Source organism: Trichechus manatus, unplaced genomic scaffold, assembly GCF_000243295.1.
Source record: "Trichechus manatus latirostris isolate Lorelei unplaced genomic scaffold, TriManLat1.0 scaffold00040, whole genome shotgun sequence".
Classification (NCBI taxonomy): Eukaryota; Metazoa; Chordata; class Mammalia; order Sirenia; family Trichechidae; genus Trichechus; species Trichechus manatus.
Genome location: NW_004443976.1, coordinates 3,041,504 through 3,065,290, shown reverse-complemented (window position 1 = coordinate 3,065,290; position 23,787 = coordinate 3,041,504).

The following is a 23,787-nucleotide window of genomic DNA, read 5'->3' as shown; positions in this document are numbered from 1 at the left end:
GAGATGCACTGAACAAGGGAAATTAGATGGAAAGACCATATAGGTCTCAGGATGGCAAAACCAATTAGGAGATGTTTATACTAGATAGCCCCCGAGGTCAGATAGGATTTCCTTTGATGTCTATACTCTCGAGTAAATGGATTAGCACCATCCACACCCTTGTGGAGTGAAAAGAGGAGGGAGGGTCTCTAGCCAGCCGTGTGTCCTCAGACACGTGACTTAAAGTCTCAGATGTCCCTTTCTTCATCTGTTAAAGGAGAAAATTATATGAGGTCACCCTAAAGGTCCCTTCTAACTCTGACATGCCGGAGAATCCCCTTTGACTTTGGAAATTTGGGGGACATTTCAGGGATCTGTGATCTATAACTTGGTTCCTAGTGATTTTCTGGGCAGGCTAAGAATTTTATCTAATTTGGAGGGAAAGAGACAGTGTCTCATGTCTTCTACTTCTAGTTTGCCTCAACCATTTTGAAACAGGAGTCATTTAAATCTAAAGGAGAACAAACCCCTGGAATTGCCCTTGGGGAGTTCCCAGCTGTCTAATGAGATCTGCCTTCATTTGAACAGTCAGTTCAAAAGCCAAGAACCAGAAGCTGTGGGATCAGGTCCAAATTGGCCAAGGGAAGTTCTATGATGATTTCTTGGGAATTCTGAGTGCGCCCTCATATAAGCTCTTGTCAAAAGTACAGTTGGAAGAAATTGCATGACATCCGTGGAGATAAAAGGAGATTCTGGAGGGAGCGGAGAAGGACAAGCAGCTGCCTTTGTGTATCCCTCTGGGAAAAGGTGGAGTCCAGATAAATATACCTAAGACTTAAAGGAAAAAATATTGAAATTGTCAAGAATTTCATTCTACTTGGATCCATAATCAACCCTCGTGGAAGCAGCAGCCAAGAAATCAAACAACGTATTGCACTGGGCAAACCTGCTGTAAAAGACCTCTTTAAAGTGTTAAAACCAAAACTGTCACTTTGAGGACTAAGATGCACCTGACCCAAGCCATGGTATTTTTAATCACCTAATATGCATGCAAAAGCTGGACAATGAATAAGGAAGATCAAAGAAGAATTGATGCATTTGAATTATGGTGTTGGCACAGAATGTTGAATACACCATGGACTGCCAGAAAAACGAACAAGTCTGTCGTAGAAGACGTATAGCCAGAATGCTCCTTAGAAGCAAGGATGGCTAGACTTCATCTCACATACTTTGGACATGTTATCAGGAGGGACCAATCCCTAGAGTCAGTGAAAAAGAGGAAGACCTTCAAGGAGATAGACTGACACAGTGTCTGAAACAATGGGCTCAAACATAACAATTGTGAGGGTGGCACAGGACAGGGAAGTATTTCATTCTGTTGTACATAGGGTTGCTGTGAGTCAGAATTGACTTGGCAGCACCTAATAACAACAAGACTTAAAGGGATAAAGAAAACTTGCCCAAAGTTACACAGAGGTGGAGCTGGAGTCTGAAACTAAATCTGCCTTATGAGAAAAAAAGGGATTACTGTTATAACTCCACCACCTGACTGTCAGTTTGTGGTGATTACGTGTTGCTGTGATGCTGGAAGCTATGCCACCGATATTTCAAATACCAGCAGGGTCACCCATGGTGGACAAGTTTAAGCAGAGTTTCCAAACTAAGACAGACTAGGAAGAAAGGTCTGGCAATCTACTTCTGAAAATTAGCCAGTGAAAACCTATGACTCACTACAAAACATTGTCCCATATAGTGATGGAAGGTGAGACCCCTAGGTTGGAAAGCACTCAAAATACATAGTGGCCACAGCAATGGACCCAAGGATACCAACAATTGTGAAGATGACATAGGACTGAGCAACATTTCTTTCTATAGTACATAGAGTTGCCATGTGTTGGAGCCAACTTGATGGCAACTGTCTTAGTTATCTAGTGCTAATATAATAGAAATACCGCAAGCGGGTGGCTTTAAGAAACAGGAATTTATTTTCTCACAGGTTAAAACCAAAAAAACCAAACCCATTGCCATTAAGTCAATTCCGACTCATAGCGTCCCTATGGGACAGAGCAGAACTGCTCCATAGGGTTTCTAAGGAGCGGCTGGTAGATTCAAACTGCTGACCTTTTGGTTAGCAGCCACAACTCTTATCTCACAGGTTAGGAAGCTGGAAGTCCAAATTCAGGATGCTGGCTCTAGGGGAAGGCTTTCTATCTCTGTCGGCTCTGGAGGAAGGTCCTTGTCTCTTATGAGCTTCTGCTCCTGGGCAGTCTTCCTGTGGCTTGATATCTCTCTTCCTCCATCTCTGCTTCTCTAGATTGCTTGTTTAATCTCTTTTACATCTCAAAAGAGATTGAGTTAAGACATATTTTACACTAGTCCTGTCTTAATAATATAACAAAGAAAACCCATTCCCAAACGGCATTATACCACCGATACAGGGGTTAGGATTTACAACACATATTTTGGGGGGACACAATTCAATCCATAACAATCATCTAAATCAAATATGTGCGATACTTTGGGCGTATTCCATCTTGGGGCAAAATTTCTCGTCATCTTGAAATCTAGAATACAAGTTAAGTGTTTCCAAAGTACAATGGTGAACAGGCACAAGGTAAACATTTCCATTACAAATGGGAGAAATTAGAGGGGAAAGAAGGGATAACAGGCGCCAAGCAAGTCCAAAACCCAGCAGAACAATTTGCATTACCTCTCAAGCCTTGAAAATAATCCTGTGTTCTCTGAAACCATCCAGACAATGGCCCTGCCCTCCAAACTCTGGGTGTTGGCTATGCCCTCTGGATTCCAGGTGGAGGCCCCTTGGCCCTGGGCTTCAGCTTTGCCTTCCAAGCCCAGGCAACTGTGCTCCCTCAGCTTTGGGAGACCCCATTCTCCTAGTCCATTTGAGTGATGACCCCACCCCCTCAGCCTCAGCAGGCCCCATTTTTCTGCCCCTTAGACGTGGCAGCCCTACCTCCTCAGCTTTTGGCAGCTGCCCCATCCCCCTGGCATTCATGAATGACAGCCCCACACTCTGGAACTGAGTTGGTGAAGGTCTGACTCTTTAAAACTTAGAAGTCCTTGACTTTTGAAACTGATGCAGCCCTGCTTCCCATGCTCTTTCCAACAGTTCTGTTGATCTCTGAGCTGCTCCAGCAATGGTCCATTTCTTTTCTTGGAGGACAACAGATGTAGGTCCTTCGGCCTGTTTCATGCCTATAGATTTCCAAGAGACAGATAGCATTCTCGGTGAGGATAAAAGTTTAACAACCAGTTCTTCAGGGAGAAAAAAGCCGTTCTTTGTAGGATTTGCCAATTTCCATTGTAAAAATATTTTCGCTATTGTGATTTTAAGTTACCAATGGAATGTCACTGAATCTGAGCTGGGGAAAGATGTGCACATCTCATGGGCAGGTGCAGGCTGGCTCCAGAACATGCATGGTTCTTATTCCCATATTAAAAATGAAGATCTGGAGACCCAGAGAGAGCAACTTTACCAGGACACACAGCTAGTAAGTTTTAGAGCCAGATTTTCTGTGTCCAAAGATTGAGTTCTTAATCATGATGTTTCATTGTCTATAGCTAATGGGTAGCATTTTGACATTTGGTGAAAATGTCTAATGCCAACATGCTCCTCCTCTCACCGACTGCGGACCTCTGATCCAAGCTGGTGCTCAGTTCACTCAATTTATCATGTATCTATAGACTCTTCGTGCAAATGAGAAAATTGGCTCTCCTCAGGACCTCCTGTTCCTCACCCCAACCTCTACCTTGATCCCCAATACCTCTGTTTGTCTAGAGTTTTTCTCTCCTCTCACGTGAATCCAAGGAGGTGTCAGGAATTGTTTTGAACACATCAATATCGTATCTGGGATCTTTAACTAAGTTCAGGAGGTTCAATTTTATTTAGGAGTCACTGGGTGGTAAAAACTATTAATGCTCTTGACTGCTAGCAGAACTGTTGAAGGTTCAAGTCCATCCTGAAGCGCCTTGGAAGAAAGGCTGGTGATCTACTTCCAAAAAATCAGCCATTGAAAATACTGTGGAGCACAGTTCAACTCTGACACACATGGGGTCACCATGAGCTGGAATCAACTCGAAGGCAACTGGTGATGTGGTGAATTTTCTTTAGTCTTTTTATCAGTGAGTCAAAGACCATTTGATTAATGTTCACATGAGAGTAGGGCAAGTTACACAGAAGCAGCTGTTTGGTAATAGCAGGTTGTAACTATCTCAGACAATTCTGTTTCTCACTCTTGGCTCTCTGATCAATGGAGGCCCTGCCATCTGTCTGCCGCAGTTATGTTCCATGAAGCTTTAGGGAGCTTCTGATTTGGATGGAATGTCTTGGCGTAATATTGTGGGAAGTAAAAAATCTGCTCTCTGAGTCAAAAGTGTTCAGGGGTAGTCCCAGCTCTGAAAAAGCAAGTCAACTTTTTTCATCTTGGTTTTGTCCTATGGAAAAGAGGGATGTTAATACCTGCCTTGCTTATCTCCCCAACTGTTCCATGGATCTACATGACAGCGTTTTGAAGCCTATAAAATCTTATACAAGGATAAGGCAGTGTCATCCACCACCGAGGAATGCTGACTAAGGACTGCAGTGATGCCTTCTAGGTGTCAAAGCTCACAGAATTGTTTGGAAACAAATCAACTGTTCATGCATTTAATTCTGCCCAGAACTCCAAAAATGGTCAGTTTCTGGCTATGTGGAAGGTATCCTTCTTCATATTTAAGTGTGTGGGCCCATGTGTACAGAAGGAATTCTAAAGAAATCCGTTGATAGAAGCCAAAAAACTCTAATTTCTAACCTATATCAATCCATTTGTCATAAAAATAAATGACAATGCACAGCTCATACTAAAGCAAATACATGCCAAACTTTTTGTTTTTGTTTTAGCTATTAACTATTTTTTGGGTGTTCATTATATTGGCAATGTTGTAACAGATACATTCCAGATCTCTTACTCTAAGCATAATTGAAACAAATCAATCAAAGAAAACAACATTATGTTGATAGGTATAAATCACTCAAAAATAGTAAAAGCAGCTAAAGGGGGTAGAAAAAAAGGAAATAAGACACGACAGTGATAAAGGAAAGGAACTACATGCAATGTCACGGGTATACATATATTTTAGCCCCTCTGACCAAGTTTAAAGAGGTATTGATGATAAATTCTCTAAACTAGATTTTTCTGAGAGAGGTATTTGTGGTTCAGTGGCAGAATTTTCACTTCCTTGTGGGATATCTGGTTTGATTCCTGGCCAGTACACCTCATGCACAGCTATCATATGTCTTTCAGTGGTAGTTTGTGTGTTGCTATGATGCTGGATAGACCTCAGCAGAGCTTCCAGACTAAGACAGACTAAGAAAAAAGAAAAAGGCCTGGGTTGAACAACATGATGAAAGTAATTAATGTGACTGGATTATACATGTGAAGATTATAGAAATGGCACATGTTCGGTGTCATGGATTGAACTGTGTCCCCAAAAATGTCTGTCGGGTTGACTGGGTCATGATTCCCAGTATTGTAAGATGGTGTAATCTGATGTGATTTCCTTTTGTGTTGTAAACTCTTATCACTATGATGAGGTTATATGTGATCTCCTCATGTGTTGTAAATTCTATCACTGTGATGAGGTTATACTGATGAGGTTGACAAGATTAGATAGTGTCTTAATGCAATCTCTTTTGAGATATAAAAGAGAGAAGCAAGCGGAGATATGTGGGAACCTCATACCACCTAGAAAGCAGTGCCGAGAGCAGAGTGCATCCTTTGGACCTGAGGTTCCTGTGCAGAGAAGCTCCCAGACCAAGGAAAGACATGCATCACAAGGATCTTTCTCCAGAGCTGACAGAGAGAGAGAGAGACTTCTCCTGGAGCTGATGCCCTGAATTTGAACTTGTAGCCTACTGGACTGTGAGAGAATAAACTTCTCTTTGCTAAATCCATCCACTTGTGGTATTTCTGTTAGAGCAGCACTAGATGACTGAGATATTCGGTTACCTGTATTTTTAAAACCCATTGCTGTCAAGTTGATTCCAACTCATAGTTACCCTATAGGATGGAGTAGAACTGCCCTATAGGGTTTCTAAGGAGCAGCTGGTGGATTCAAACTGCTGACATTTTGGCTAGCAGCCAAGATCTTAACCACTGCACACCAAGGCTCTGCAATTAGAAAAAGACAATTAAAAAAAAAAAAATAAAGTCCTGGCAATCTGCTTCCAAAATTCAGCCAATGAAAACCCTGTGGATCTCAACGGTCCTATCTGCAGCTGATCATGGGGATGGTGCAGGGCCCGGCAGGTGGGGTCACCATGAGTTAGGGGCTGACTTGATGGCAGCTAACAAGAAGACATTTGCGAAACATATCAACCAAATGAATCATTAACTAATAATCTTAATTAAGGTTACAGTAGTTTATGAACTAATAATTTCAATTAAAGTCACAATAGACCTGGTTTATGCTACAGCTTTAAAAAAGTACAGCTTCCAACGTTCGCCACTAAGACCTAGTTGGGAATTGCTGCAGGGAGTTTCTCATTTTAATTTATGAAAAAAATGAAACTAGATAATTTTAGATTTGGAGAAACTTTTCTAGAAAGTAGTCCTCAAGCTTTAATGACATTAGAATCAAACACAGATTGCTGGGCCCCAACCAGCAGAGTGTCCAATTTGGTGGGTTTGTGGCAGGGCCCTGGTGGTGCAGTGATTAAGAACTCGGCTGCTAACTGAAAGATCAGCGGTTGGAACCTATCAGCTGCTCCACAGGAGAAGGATGTGGCAGTCTGTTTCCATAAAGATTTACAGCCTTGAAAACCCTATAGGGCAGTTCCACTCTGTCCTACATGGAGACTACGAGTTGGAATTAACAGCAGTAAGTTTGGTTTTGGCTTTTGGTGGCAGGGCCCAAAATGTGCATCTCTGACAAGCTCCAGCCCAGGTGATGCTGAGGCTGCTGGGCTAGGGACTCCACTTCGAGAACTGTGGCTCTGGAGTAACTAAAAGGGTTCTTTGGTTTTGTAGACTTTCCGCAGATGGCATCTAGAACTCAAGAACCTTATTCCACTCCTAACACCCTCCGGCTGCTTCTGCCAGCATGAATTATCTGAGGATCACAGTCTTTGGAACTTAAGCCTCACTAAAGATGAGAAGCTTTTCTATACCCTATTGGGCATAAGAGAAATATACATTTGCTAATTAGCTCTAATTGCACAGACTTGTTAGCAATAAGAGGTTTGAAGCAAATTTGACTTTTTTTTTTTTGGTCTATTAACACAGGCAAACTGGAGATCAGAACCTCCAGAAGAGGAGAACTAGAAAGTCTAAAAAATGAAAATCAGAAAATAAGTTAAACCTTAGACATGTTTGAAAATCATTTAATCTACGTAATCAGAAAAAAAATCTTAAGAAAATAGTACATCCATCTTATAAATTACATAGCCTTACTATGTTTATATTATCAAATACAACAATGGAATCAAACATACCTACTATTGTGAAGATGGTGCATGACTGGGCAACGTTTTGTTCTGTTATGCATGGAGTCGCTGTAAGTCAAAACTGACTCAATGGCACCTAACAACAACATATTATAAAAAGCTTGTATTGTGCTCACCATGTGTTAGACGTTGTTCTAAGTGCTTTACAGATAAACACTCAATTAGTTCTCATAATAACCCAGTGAAGGAGTCACTGTTATTATTCCATTTTACAATATGAAGAAACTGTGGCACAGAAAAGTTGTGTAAATTGCGAAGGTCACTAGTAAGGGACAGCCCAAAGATTTGAACCTGGTAGTTTGAGTCCCTGGGTGGTGCTTGGCTGCTAACCAAGAGGTTGGGTGGAGGTTGGAGTCCACCCAGAGGTGCTTTGGAAGAAAAGCCTAGTGATCTACTTCGGAAAAATCAGCCATTGACAACCCTATTGAGCACAGTTCTACTCTGACACATATGAGGTTGCCGTGAGTCGGAATCGACTCGACAGCCCCTAGTAACTGGTAAGTTCACTTCTAGTACTCATGCTCTTGGCCACCACACTCTGATCCCTTGCATACTGGGCCAAATTAAAACGATCTTGTTCATTTAAAACCTAGTTGCACGTTAGACTTACCAGGGAAACTTCTAAAGGTTCTAACGCAAGGATCTTCCTCAGACTAATTGAATCAAAATCCCTGTGGACAGGGCCCAGGCATTGGCATTTTGTTAAGGTGTCCCCAGTAACTCCATTGTGCAGCCAGGATCAAGAAGAACTGCACTAACATGCCAGGCAACTACACTGGTTCTCCAAATGTGCTTTTTCTTTGGAAGCGACTGGGACAGACAGCATCACTAAAGGCTGTATGATGCCCTCTGGGAGGGGAGTGGGAAGGTGTTCCAAGAAAACCAGAGCTGACCCGAGAAAGAAGTAGAGGAAATTAGATCAAGATGCTGATCTAACTCATTTGGGGCTTTGGTGTATTGTTGACTCTACTTCAAAGCACTTACAGCTTTACTCTTCTTATACTTTATATACCCATTCTTGCATTCGCTGTTGCTTCACACGGAAAAAAACAAAACAAAACCAAAACTAATTATTAGCGCACACCTTGATTTTTTACCTTGAAGCAGCTAGTTTCTAACCAAAATTCTCTTACCTTCAGTGTTACCTGGCCAGAGAGCGTTCAGTCTGGTAGCTGCTGATTCAGGGAAACTAATGACATCTGATGATGCTGCCGGCCAGCCTGGGAAGGAGTTGAGACTGGAATTGTGGTTGACACTGTTATGAGGAAATGTCTGGTCTCAGGATACATAGTTTCGCTTTGAAAAGTCACTCCCGTTCCCTCAAGCGTTCAAGGGTGTCAGAGCAACATTAAAACAAAAGCAACCACAAGGCTTTAACGGCAATTAAATGCGATTAAAGAGGTGATGATTAGTAAGAATTAAATACCAAAAAAAAAAAAAAGTAATACAAAGAGTGTAGCATTGGCACAAATTAATGCTCAGCCAGCGCTGGTAATGGAAGCAGCTTCGGCGCAGGTCACAGCAGCTGATGCTTGCCATCATGTGTCGATGCTCTGCCTGAGCTCCTGCACCTCTCATCTAACCCACGCAGCCTCTAACTTTAAACCTATTTATAATCAAAGGAAATGAGACTCATGGAAGCTAAGGACCAAGACGTGGGACTTGTGAAGGGCAGAGTCAGGATATGAACCCAGCTCTGACTCTAAACTTTACTGGCTACATAATTGTGGGGCCCAGTGAAAATAAAAATATGGGGCTTCTTGTCAAAAAAAAAAAAAATTGGAGCCCTGGTGGCGCATTGGTTAAGAACTCGCTGCTAATGAAAAGGTCAGCAGTTTGAATCTACCAGCCACTCCTTAGAAACCCCACGGGGCAGTTCTACTCTGTCCTATAGAGTCACTGTGAGTCAGAATCGGCTTGATGGCAACAGATTTGGTTTTTGGTTTGTCAAAAAAAAATGATTAGGAATTTCAAGACAGTGAGAGCAGAGCATTAAAGCAAGCACAGAGCCTGTCTAGGTGCAGGCCTGCACAACTGCATGGGCTGCACGTCCGTGAAACCACCTTCCTCTAAGGCCTTGCTGCTCAAAATTCCATTCAAGGCCAGGAGCACCATCATCACCTGGGAGCGTGTTAGAAGTGCAAATTCTCAGCCCCCATCCGAGACCCACTGAATCAGAAGCTGCACCTTAACAAGCTCCCCAGGTGATTCAGGTGCACATTCAGGCTTGAGAGGATAGCTCTAGAGCCCTTGCCCTTCCCGTGAACCCTGTGCTTACTTGCATCAGAGAGATTTTCAGAGCTCTGGTTTCTAGTCTAAAATTACCTGTATCACCACCTTGGGGTGCAAATCTGGTCATGTCTCTTATTTCTCCAAGTGATTGCATGTGAATTATTTGTACATGTTAGCAAGAAGTCACAGCTCTCCTTTGAGAATCCTTCCTTCCTCCCCCATCTGCAGCTCCTGATCACTTTTGCACATAGGTTCTGAACTCTCTGATGGACGCAAGTCCACAGCTGCAGTGATACTCTTGTTGGTGTGGATCCCCTGCTCAAATGGCCTCTAACCAGTTACCATTGAGTCAACTCCAACTCATGGAGACCCCACATGTGTCAGAGTAGAACTGCCCTCTACAGGGTTTTCAGTGGCTGATTTTCAGAAGGAGATTAGCAGGACTTTCTTCCAAGGTATCTCCGGGTGGATTCAAACTTCCAAACTTTTGGTTAGCAGCTAAGCACATTAACTGTTAACACTACCCAGGGGTTCCAGTTGGGCTCAAAGTTGCTCCTTTTGTTCCTATTCACATCCCAGGACTTTGTCCCCAAAGCATGGCCACTGTGCCAGAGTGTCTGGTCCTGCAGGCCTCTGACCAACCCTTGCCTGAGGGGTACTACTGGAACACATATGCTGATGCCCCTTCCTCCATGGTGCAGTGCCCTGTGGAGCCCTTGGCATGATTTCCTGGACTTGAAATTATTTGGGATTGTCATAGTCCATTAGAGATTCTGATAACATTTAATTTCAAAAGATTAGGAATCCTGAACCATTTCCTCCATTTGTCCTTGGTTCTTGTGGTGGGCAGAATAATGCCCCCCACCACCACCCAAGATGTCTACATCCTAATCCCTAGAACCTGTGAATATATTACCTTACATCTTAAAAGGGATTTTGAAGATGTGCTTAAGTCAGGGATGGATTACTCAATAAGCAAGGTAAGCACTTGCTTAAGGCATCAACAATATGGGGCACCAGCTGTCCAAAGCAAAGAGCCACAGATTCCAAGCAGACAGGACACAAGGAAAAGTGAGTGCTACAGTGAAAGGGAACTGGCAGGGCACTAAGTGAAACTGATACCAGCTCCAGTGCATGAGAATGTGCTGGCTGGAAATAAAGTTCACACAGGGTCATGAGGGCGTCCACGGGTGTTTAAGCTATGAGGCCCCACCACTTCAACACCTTTGTTGACATCTGTCTCCTACGGTCCCCTCCCATGTAATTGAAACTCCTTATCTCAGCAGGTCCTTTGGGAGCATACTATTTCTGATAAACAAGAGGTGGGGGTGGGCTGTCAAGTCTAACTCTTGCTATATTTACCCAGCATGCAACTGGATCCAACATGAGCAGTTACTGGACAAGGAAGGACACATTATATTAATAGCTAACAGGTCTCTGATCCATTTCAAGAGAACTGTCTAGTACATCCACGTCTGCTAATCCAGCAACTCCAGCCAGAAGGGCCAGCAATCCTCTTTGCCATGATACAAACACAAAGGTATGCTCTCGCACATGTCCTGGTAAATAATAAATGGTAACTCCAGTCCCAGATGACCGGCAAAAATGAGGGACTTGAGTCCACTTGAATAAGTGGACTGTTGCAATGAATTCAATCAAGTTACTTTTTAACTGTATACCATTTATGTACAGAGTTATGCCCTAAGTTTTGTAAGTGATAACGTAACTTTAACTTTAAAATACGTTTGGCATACACATGGATGCAATTTAGCATACATTTAATATAATAATAACATGGGTAATAATTTAATATAATACTAACATAGCAAACATATATAAAAATAGGGGAAATATTAATATTTATCTAACACAAAAAGTTTTAATTTATGTATCAAGTGAGTTTCATTTTTTATTGTCTGTTGTGCAGGACACAGTGCTTGATATTACTCTATATATGCTAATTAATGAGGCATTAGGCACATAAAGAGGACACAAAATTCAATATTTATTTATTGTACAAAATATGTTTGCATTTTCCAACAATGAGTGCATTTCTAAATTCGTCTTCAAGGAAAGCAACAAAGGGCATTTATCAGAACATTACGTTTATATTTTAGCAGACTATTTCTGTATCTCTGTGTAAGGAAATTGAACAATTCCTCAAGGCAATAAATATTTAGATAATAAAAATTATATAAAAGTATTTTATTTCCATTTCCCTTCAGACTGACTTTCTTTTAAGAAACTGATATTGTTATACTGGCAAAACAAACATGTGCATTGAGAAGTGGTGCTATTGTTACATCAGTTATGTATATATCCACAAATATGGGAGTTGAACAATTCCACAAAGAAATAAAATGTACATTTTATAAATTTTGTATATGCTAACAATTATATTTTCTTTTTCATTTTGGACCAATCGGGTATAATCTCACATTCACTGGAACAAATTTTGCAACCTTTCTTTGCTGTAGTAAAAAAAAATTAATACTAGTATAGAAAGTGAAACTATTACTAGTATAGGAAGTGAAACTATTTTAGAATCTGAATTTATCACATCTTCAGACTCCATAAATAACAGAAATACAGATCCTGCTTTGTGGAATAACTCTTCTTCCAATGATGTAAATTATTGGGTCAAAAAAGGGCCAGGTGATTGTCAACATCATAGTGGACCATTTGAAAATTTTGTGTCAAAAATTTCTGGATGGTAAATAAACAAGGTTCTGTAGCCAGAATATATTTTTAGGCTGCACAGCTAATGGTAAAAATTATAAGAGGGAGTGACTACTGTATTCTCCATCATTTGGCTCTGTATATTGTTGTGTTTGCAAATTACTCAGTCCTAAATCATTTAACTCTCCATCTGCTATGGATGGATTTAGCGATTGGTGCAACTCGAATATGATTGATAAACATGAAGACAGTTCAATTCCCAGAGATTGTATGTTGTCATATTTAAGCCAAAGACATGGTTTTAGCTTAACTCATGAACTGGAAACACAAATTAATGAAGAACATCAGTATTGGAAAGCTGTTTTGCAACATGTTTTTGCCATCATTATAACAATCGCTGCATGTGGGCTATATTTTCAAGGAAGAAACAAAGTGTTCAGGACCTCACAAAATGGAAATTTTGGGGGTTTACTTGAACTTGTTGCTCATGCTCAGTTTGATCAATTTTTAGCAGGTCACATCTCAAAATACGGTAACCCAGGAAAGGGCACTCCATCGTATATGTCTGAAACAATGTGTGAAGAATTAATCACCTTAATAAGTGATAAAGTTCAATCAATTATTTTCAGTGAGTAAGTATAGCTTGATACTTGTTTGTCTGTAGATTCCACCCCTGATCTTTCTCATAGACATCAGTTAAATATTGTTTTAAGATACATATCTCCAACAGATGGAAAATCTGTTGAGCAATTTATCACATTTACTAACTTAAAAAGTCAAACCTGTGAAGAAATTGCAAATCAAGTACTTCACTCTTTATGTGAAGTTTGCAAAATTGATTTTTCTAAGTGTACTATGACAATGCTGCCAATATGTCAGGGCATTATAAAGGCATTAAAAAAAAAAACAAAAAACCTGTTGTCGTCGAGTTGATTCCGACTCATAGCTACCCTATAGGACAGAGCAGAACTGCCCCATAGGGTTTCCAAGGGGTGCCTGGTGGATTTGAACTGCAGACCTTTTTGGTTAGTAGCTGTAGCTCTTAACCACTATGCCACTAGGTTTTCCTATAAAGGCATGCAACAGAAAATTCTAGAATGTAGTGAATATGCCATTTTTATACCATGTGCTGTGCATTCACTTAATCCTGTAGTATGTAGAGCAATAGATTGTTGTCTGGAAGCAGTTGATATTTTATCTACTCTACACATTTTTTTTTGTTTGTTTGTTTTTGTTTTTGATTGTGCTTTAGGTGAAAGTTTACAGAGTAAAATAATTTCTCATTAAACAGTTAATACACAAATTGTTTTATGACACTTGTTGCCAGCCCTGCGATGTGTCAACACTCTTCCCTTCTTCACCCCAGTTTCCCTGTTTCCATTTGTTCAGTTTTCCCGTCCCTTCCTGCCTTCTCGTCTTTGCTTTTGGGCTGGTGTGTATTAGAATCATATACATGATTGAACTATGAAGCACGTTCCATACATGTGTTATTGTTGGCCTTATAGACCTGTCTAATTTTTGGCTGAATGGTGAACCTCAGGATTGACTTCAGTACTGAGTTAAAAGGGTATCCGGGGGCCATACTCTTGGGGTTACTCCAGTCTCTGTCAGACCAGCAAGCCTGGTCTTTTTTTTTTGGTGAATTTGAATTTTGTTCTACAGTTTTCGCCTGTCTGTCCAGAACCCTCTACTGTGATCTCTGCCAGAGCAGTCCCTGGTGGCACCTGAGTATCATCTAGTTATTTCAGGCTCAGTCTGTTGGAGATTGTGGTAGTTGGGTCCATCACTCCTTGGGACTAATTTCCACCTTGTGTCTTTGGTTTTCTTCATTCTCCTTTGCTTCAGCCAGGATGGGACCAATAGATATATCTTAGATGGCCACTCACTTTTAAGACCCAGACACTACTCACCATAGTCAGATGAAGAATATTTTCTTTATAGACTATGTTATGCCAATTGAGCTAGATCTCCCCTGAGATCCTGGTCCCCAGTCCTCGGCCCAGTAGCTCAGTCCCTCAGAGCATTTGGATATGTCTGTAAAACTTCTATAACTTTGCCCTGGTACTCTATACATTTTTTGCCACCTCTACTCACTGATGTGAATAGATCTCAGGAATAGATTTGACTCATTAAACACTAATGACCAAAGACCAGACGAGCTGTGGAATGACATCAAGTACATCGTACATGAAGAAAGCAAGAGGCCATTAAAAAGACAGGAGAGAAAGAAAAGACCAAAGTGGATGTCAGAAGAGACTCTGAAACTTGTTCTTGAATGTAGAGTAGCTAAAGTGAAAGGAAGAAATGATAAAGCAAAAGAGCTGAACAGAAGATTTTAAAGGGTAGCTCGAGAAGACAAAGTAAATTATTACAATGAAATATGCAAAGACCTAGAGTTAAAAAATCAAAAGAGAAGAACACATTGGCATTTCTCAAACTGAAAGAACTGAAGAGAAAATTCAAGCCTCGATGCAGGAAGCATCAAAAGAAGATGGAAGAAATACACAGAGTCACAGTACCAAAAAGATGTTCAACCATTTCAGAAGGTAGCATATGATCAAGAACCAATGGTACTGACGGAAGAAATCCAAGCTGCACTGAAGGCATTGGTGAAAAACAAGGCTCCTGGAATTGTCAGAATACCAACTGAGATGTTTCAACAAATGGATACAGCTCTGGAAGCGCTCACTTATCTATGCCAAGAAATTTGGAAGACAGCTACCTGGCTAACCAACTGGAAGAGGTGCATATTTATGCCTATTCCGAAGAAAGGTGATCCAACCGAATGCAGAAATTATCCAACAATAACATTAAGTAAAATTTTACACAAGTAAAGTTTTGCTGAAGATCATTTAAAAGTGGTTGCAGCAGTACATCAACAGGGAACTGCCAGAAATTCAAGCTGGAGTCAGAAGAGGATGCGGAATAAGGGATATCATTGCTGATGTCAGATGGATCTTGGCTGAAAGCAGAGAATACCAGAAAGATGTTTACCTGTGTTTTATTGAGTATGCAAAGACATTTGACTGTGTGGATCATAACAAATTATGGATAACATTGCAAAGAATGGAAATTCCAGAACACTTAATTGTGCTCATGAGGAACCTTTACTAGACTAAGAGGCAGTTGTTCGAACAGAACAAGTGGATACCGCGTGGTTTAAAATCAGGAAAGGTGTGTGTCAAGGTTGTATCCTTTCACCATACTTATTCAGCCTGTATGCTGAGCAAATAATCTGAGAATCTGGCTATATGAAGCAGGAAGACTCATTAACAATCTTCGATATGCAGATCACACAGCATTGCTTGCTGAAAGTGAAGAGGACATTAAGCACTTATTGATGAAGATCAGAGACTACAGCCTTCAGTATGGCTTACACCTCAGCATAAAGAAGACAAAAATCCTCACAACTGGACAAATAAGCAACATCATGATAAATGGAGAAAAGATTGAAGTTGTCAAAGATTTCATTTTACTTAGACCCACAATCAACACCCATGGAAGCAGCAGTCAAGAAATCAAAAGACACATTGCATTGGAAAATCTGCTGCAAAAGACCTCTTTAAAGTGTTAAAAAGCAAAGATGTCACCTTGAAGACTAAGGTGCTCCTGAACCAAGCCATGGTGTTTTCGATTGCCTCATATGAATGCAAAAGACCAAAGAACTGATGCCTTTGAATTATGGTGTTGGTGCAGAATATTGGATATACCATGGACTGCCAGAAGAATGAACACATCTGTCTTGGAAAAAGTACAGCCAGAATGCTCCTTAGATGCAAGGATGGCAAGACTTTGTCTCATGTACTTTGGACATGTTATCAGGGGGGACCAATCCTTGGAGAAGAACATCATGGATGGTAAAGTAGAGGGTCATCAAAAAAGAAGAACACCCTCAACCAGATGGATTGTCACAGTGACTGAAACAATGGGCTCAAGCATAACAACAATTGAGAGGATGGCACAGGACCAGGCAGTGTTGTGCATAGGTTTGCTATGAGTCAGAACCAACTCAATGGCACCTATCAACAATAACAACACTTACCGATGTACAGTTCTTAAAACATACTTAGGCAATGATTGAGAGTTAAAATGTCTTTCTAATACACGCTGGGAAGAGCATACTGCAGCAATGAGTGAAATCCTGGAATAGTACGCTCATATTCTAGACGCCTTAGAAAATAGTGCTGAAGACCAGACATAAAAAGGAGATACCAAAAGAGAAGCTGAGAACATTGCCAACAAAATACAAACACTATAGTATGTGTTTATGTCGGTTATGTGGAATAATATATTGCTGCATTTTCATTGGACGAGTCAAGTTCTCCAAAATTCAGAACTAAATATAAAGACATGCACAGATCTCTACATCATTAACAGGGTATTTACATCATTTAAGAGAAGATTTTAAAAATTTTGAATACCCAACAAAACAAATATGGATTATCAAGCAGTTAACCATCACAGAAGCATTAGAAAGAAACAAGTAAATGACAGTTCTCCAGAAGTATCATGGAGTTCCCGAGATCAATTTCACATAATCACATACTACACCATCATTTATACACTTGAATCTTGCATGAAAAGAAGGGTGAAAGTGTAAGAAGTTCTTTCAAATAAATTTTCCTTCTTAAGTAATGTGGATAAACTGATGAAGAATGCATGAAGGCATCCAAGACATTAGTGCAGGCTTATCCTGATGACTTAAATACGAATCTTTATGCAGAACTGCAACAATTTCATTCTTACATGAGAACCAAGTTTACAGATTCAGGAAAGACAAATTTTACTCATATAGGCCTGTATGATTCCATAATAGAAGATAAAATACAATGCATATTTCCCAATGTTGAAATTGCTCTATGCATATTCCTAGCTTTAATGATCAGAAACTGCACAACAGAACACTCATTTTCATCTCTAAAGAGACTCAAATACCCTCAGTATACAACAATGATTGTAGAAAGACTCGATTCACTATCCTTATTATGTATGGAAGTAGATATTATTGAGCAGCTTAATTGTGACAAAACCATTGAAGAATTTGTAAGAGCAAAGCATAGAAAGAAATGTTTTTAATTATAACATGTTAGAGATGAAAGATCTATCTAAAATTAAATACAGTAATTTGTTGTAACATTTGTTTTCCGATTATTAAATTTTCTTTTATGACATCTTTTCATTTGTTCATTTATAATTATTGCATTTTTTATGAAACAAGCATCAAAATGAAATATGAGCCATTTAAAGCAAAATTGTTGAAAGTCAATTTTTCATTGTGGGAGATCAACGGAATTTTACATTGATTGTCAAAGCAACTAAGTTCGCTGACTCATTTTCTTTGTTGTAGAACATGTGGAATATTCTTTTTTAAAAAATGTGGTGTATAGTAAAAATTTTAGCACCTCACATTCACTAAAAATTTTATAATCCAGTTCATCTCATTCCACTAAAACGGCATAAGCCACTTTTGTGTTTAGTTGCTAGTATTATAATCACATTTGGAAAGAAGTTACATCATGGACAGCTGAGACACACACACACACAAATATATACATGTATATATGTACCATTCAAATGTTTGAGTAAGCAGAGGAGGGAACTCCATGGATTATCAGACTTTAAGGCCCTCACCTGTCTTAATCTGGCCCTGGATTAAGTTAAGGATTTTGAGATGGGGAGACTATCCAGGATTATCCAGGTAGGCCCAATATAATCACAAGGGTCCCTACAAGAGGGTTGTAGAGGGGTCAGAGTTAGAGAATGTCATGAATTGAATTGTGTCCCCCAAAAATGTGTGTCAGTTTGGCTATGTCATGATTCGCACTATTGTGTGATTGTCCGCCATTTTGTGATCTGATGTAATTTTCCTATGTGTTGTAAATCCTATCTCTATGGAGTTAATGAGGCAAGATTAGAGACAATTATGTTAATGAGGCAGGACTCAATCTACAAGATTAGGTTGTATCTTGAGTCAATCTCTTTTGAGATATAAAGGAGAGAAGCAAGCAGAGAGATGGGAGACATCATGCCACCGAGAATGAAGAAGAGGAGGGGAGTGCATCCTTTGGACCTGAGGTCTCCCTGCTGAGAAGCTCCTAGACTAGGGGAAGATTGATGACAAGGACCCTCCCCCAGAATCAACAGAGACAGATAGCTTTCCGCTGGAGCTGGTGCCCTGAATTCAGACTTCTAGTCTTCTAGACTGTGACAGAATAAATTTCTCTTTGTCAGAGCCATCCACTTGTGGTATTTCTGTTATAGCAGCACTAGAAAACTAAGATAGAGAAGGTGCTGTGGTGAAAGAGGCAGATGATGGAAGCAGAGTCTGAGTGATGCAGGACCAAGAGTCAAGAGTCAAGGAATGAGCCCTTCTGGAAGCTGGAAAAGACAAGGAAATGGATTCTCCCCTTAGAGCTTCCCTGCTGATCCATTTTAGACTTCTGACCTCCAGAACTGTAAGAGAAAACATTTGTTTTGCTTTAAGTTACTAAGTTTGTGAGGAGTTGTAGCAGCAAGAGGAAACTAATACAGCTGCTAAGCAAATTTACCTGTCTCCTCCCAAAGCAACCAGTTCAGTGCACCAGAAGATTTGGGAAGGGCAGACTTCAGTAGGCCATGGGGTCTTTATGCCCTTCTCCCAGCTCAACAGGTGCTTATTACATACCTACGGACACCACTCACATGTATTTTTCCCCTTATAAATCTGTTCTAATGAGTGAGTTGTTGCTCTACTCCTAAAGTATTAATAGAAAAGGCTGGAATAATTTTAAAATTCTGTTTCATCAGTCATGAGGTTACACAAGACATTACAAAAGGAATGGGGGCATCCATTGAGCCACATCTGCACTTAATACAAAGTGTCTTGTCCCTCAGTCCCTGCCTGTCCCAAACCACATATCTTCCTGTCTTAACAGTCTCCCTGTCTTCTCTGAGGACAAATGGAAGCTCTCCATTTCCTTTACAAATTTCCCAGGCCCCTGACCAGCTCTTGACTGAAGAGTACTACAGGGAAACCCACGCAGATGCTCTTTCCTCCATGGTGTAGTGCCCTGTGGAGCCCTTGGCATGATTTCCTGGGTGTGGAATTATTGGGGGCCATCATAGTCCATTAGAGATTCTGGTAACATTTAATTTCAAAAGATTAGGAATCCTGATCTATTTCCTTCATTGGTCCTTGGTTCCTGTGGTGGGCAGAATAATGGCCCTCACAGATGTCTATATCTTTGGAACCTGCAAAATGTTACCTTACATGGCAAAAGGGTCTTTGAAGATGTGATTAAGATAAAAATTATTGTGTAGGATTTTATCTTAGAAAATTAATAGAGAGATACTCAAGTTTGATATGCATAAACTTGTTTCGTTTATTGCAAAGTACTCATGGCAAAGCACACCAGTAAGACCTCACAACATTCATTTAGAACTGGAGAATCAGAATTACCAATCACAATTACAATGTTAGTTCAATGGTCAGAGTCCAAATCTTTAGACTTCAGGCTTTTACCTTTAATGAGAGGTTTGGGAAGAAGGCTTAACCATAGCTCAAACTCAGCGGAGGTCCCTCAGAGCAAGGGTCCACAGTCAGTGGCCATGGGAAGAGTCTCAGCAGACTCTCAGTGTTTGCCTCTGCTTTCTCTCAGTTAAAACAAAAATAAAAACAGTGAGCTGAAATTTGGGCTTTATATCTGAAATTGTCACCTTGGGTCTGCATGATAAAAGCCAGTGTGACATCCAGGAATAGTATGTTATGTCTTTTCTCCATGGCTAGAGATTAGCTGAATGGCATATCTTTTCTTCCAGGTTAGAGATTAGGAAGTTGTTAGCCTTATGTCTCAAGGCTAGTTTACAAAGGTTAACTGTTATCTCTTCTTTTATGACATCATGTCAGGTCAAGTCAGCTTAAAGGTTGTTTACCACATTTTTCACATACTTCTATGTTTCTGTGTCTAAGTTCATAAGTTGACTAAATAACTTTCTTATGACTTAAGATTCCTAATGACTTAGAGTTAATGTTAGAGAGCCTCACAAAAGTAGACATATTTCTATTTCTAAGTTCATATTCTGAATGTTTACACATACATATTTTGAAAGTATAATAGTTTCTTATACCTTATAAGATTTGAGATAATTACAGAAACATACAAAACAAGATCTTGAGATTGTGGAGATTAGCCTATATTGTCCAGGTGGGCCCAATATAATCACAAGTGTTCTTACAAGAGGGTTACAGATTTCCCCTTTCAGTAAACCCCCTTAGTTCTGATTCCTGATCAAAGAGACACGTGTAGCCTATAGGAGATGGGAAAGAGTACTGAGTGACAGGTGACCTCTCTGACTCAGGGGAGTGGCCCCATCTACCTAAAGAGCACCTAGTTCCTGGCTGCTTATTTGAATCACTTGGAGGACTTTTAAAATACCCCACCATGAACCAATTAAGTCAGAGTCTCTTTTGTTGGAGCCTGGGTATGTGTATTTAAATCAATCCTCCCAGGCTGAAGTGTAGCCAACCCCTGACTTAGGTGATGATTGCCTCAGGAGATGAGGCCTTCAGTGAGAAATCTTCCATTACAGGTGAGGGGCTATCCTGCAAAAATCCACCATGAACTTCCCACACCAGAGACCTAACCTAAATCAGGAGAACCCACAGGGACTGTGAATTAGTAGGTACTTTTAATCCTCACCACCACTCATCTGCCAGTTTGTCGTACTGTGGTGGCTTGTGTGTTGCTGTGATGCTGGAAGCTATGCCACCAGCACTTCACATATAAGCAGGGTCACACATGGTGGAAAGATTTTAGTGCACCTTTCAGACTAAGACAGACTGCGAAGAAAGTCCTGGTGACCTACTTCTGAAAATTAGCTAATGAAAACCCTATGCATCACAACAGAACATTGTCCAATATAGTGCTGGAAGATGAGACCCTAGGTTGGAAGGCTCAAAATACACAGTGACCGCAACAATGGACTTGAGCATACCTATGATCATAAAGATGGCGCAGGACCAAGCCATACGTTCTGTTGTATGTAAGGTCACCATGAGTTGAGCCGACTCAGTGGCAACTAACAACAATAACTTAGTCCCCAGGTGCCTTTGATATTCTGCCATTTATTAGATAAGCCATCTCCCCTCACTTAGCCTCAGTTTCCTCATCTATGGAATGAAATAATTGTCCTCACTTCACTGGGTGGCTGAAAGAATTCAATCATGTTCTGGGGCCCACAGTAAGCACCCGATATTGACATTGTCTGTGCTTCCCATGGAGCCTGGGCCTTGAAGAACTGAGCAGTGAAGCAGCATCCCACAACCCCAGCTGTTGGGCTGTCCTGCCGGGGATGTCTGCCCAGGACAGCCAGAGCATTTCTCCCCCGTCTGCTCTGTCCCATCCCTGAGACTGTACACCATGTGCTTGCTGCTATTGAGGGGGCTCCTTAAAGCAGTGCAGTGTATTTTAACACCCAGGGCCTAGTCTTCCCTGTTGGGTGGGGCTTAAGCTTTTTGCAAGGGAAGCCATCTGTGGCCTTGGAGTCTACAGAAATGGCCAGCCATTCTCGCTTTCCACACAAGGACAATGAAGGATGTACCACATTGTGCGTGGATTTAATAACTGGTTATTGAAACGGTTATGGCATTAGCCTTAGATTTTGTTCCAAAGGCAATCAATCTCTCCTGGCACGCAGGCAGGCTGTTCCAAATGGCTGCTAATAAAGCCTGTCAATGACACCAGAGTCTCCTCCAGCAGCCAAGGACCTTTTCCTGAGTAGGTACTCACTTGGGGCCAGCAAAACAGCGGAGCACAGACGAAGGGCTGTTCTCCAGAGCAATAAGCCTCCTTCCTCTTGGGCTGCGAGTCTGCTCACGGGACCTGCTCTGCTCCAAAAAAACAGCAAGTCACAGGGCTGTGCTGATGCCAGTCTTGGTGACCACTAATCACCTTTGTTGTCAAAGAAACCTCTGCAAGAAAGGAACATTCCTTGAAAAGGAATGTTTATAGAACGTAGTGGAGCTTTCTCCAGGAACTCTGGAGGATGAGTCAGAACCCAGCAGACCTCATGCTGAGGAGTCTCAGATAGGAGAGATATTTGGGAAGGGATCAGACAGGAAGGGGGAGGAGTATGTCATGTTGTCTGCCTGCACAAAGCACAGTTGTGTCCTGCATGGGAAAGGTGGTGATAGCTGTCAGGAGCTACGCTACTTCCTTCCCAAGGCATTGTCCAGGAGCAGGAAGAATACCCTGAGAGAAGCAGAGTGACATTTAACCAATTAACATTGAGTTGATTCTGACTCATAGCAACCCAAAGTGTGTCAGAGTAGAACTGTGCTCCATACGGTTTTCAATGGCTAACTTTTTGGAAGTAGATTGCCAGGCTTTTCTTTTGAGGTGCCTCTGGGCAGAATCAAACTGCAAACCTTTCTATTAGTAACCAGGAACTTAGCCCTTTGTACCACCCTTCAGGGAAGGGTGTCTAAAGCTTCAGGGGCTGGGGAGCGAAGGGAAAAGCAGTCAAAAAGAGCTTTTCCAGAAGTCTTGGTGTCATAGATTGAATTGTGTCGCCCAAAAATTTCTGTCAACTTGGCTAGGCCATGATTCCCAGTATTGTGTGCTTGGCCACCATTTTGTCATCTGATGTGATTTTCCTATGTATTGTAAATCCTACCTCTATGATGTTAATGAGGCAGGTTTAGAGGCAGTTATGTTAATGAGGCAGGGCTCAATCTACAGGATTAAGGCTGTGTCTTCAGTTAAGCTCTTTCGAGATATGAAAGAGAGAAGTAAGCAAAGAGACAGGGGACATCATACCGCCAAGAAACAAGAGTCAGGAGAATAGCACGTCCTTTGGACCCGGGGTCCCTGCACCGAGAAGCTTCTTGTCCAGGGGAAAATTGATGACAAGGACTTTCCCCCAGAGCCGACAGAGAAAGAAAGCCTTCCTCTGGAGCTGGCACACTGAATTCGAACTTCTAGCCTCCTGGATTGTAAGAGAATAAGTTTCTCTTTGTTAAAACCATCCACCTGTGATATTTCTGTTATAGCAGCACTAGATAACTAAGACACTTGGAATACAAGATCCTTCCGTGGCCCTTTTGTAAGCAGCACCTATCCTGTAGCCAACTATGGGAATTTTCATCCATTTAAAACTGTAAGCAATGTATGCACCATGAGGAAGCTTAACTTTTGGAAAGCACTGGGCTTGAGGAACATTTGTGAAGGCACTAGAAATTAGTCAACTCGAGGGATTTTTGTCAACACCTAAAAGTCTTTTCTTTTTTTTATTTTTTATTTTATTTTTTTAATTGTGCTTCAGGTGAAGGCTTACAGAACAAATAGTTTCTCATGAAACAGTAGTACACATGTTGTTTTATGACATTGGTTAACAACCCCACAACATATTAACCC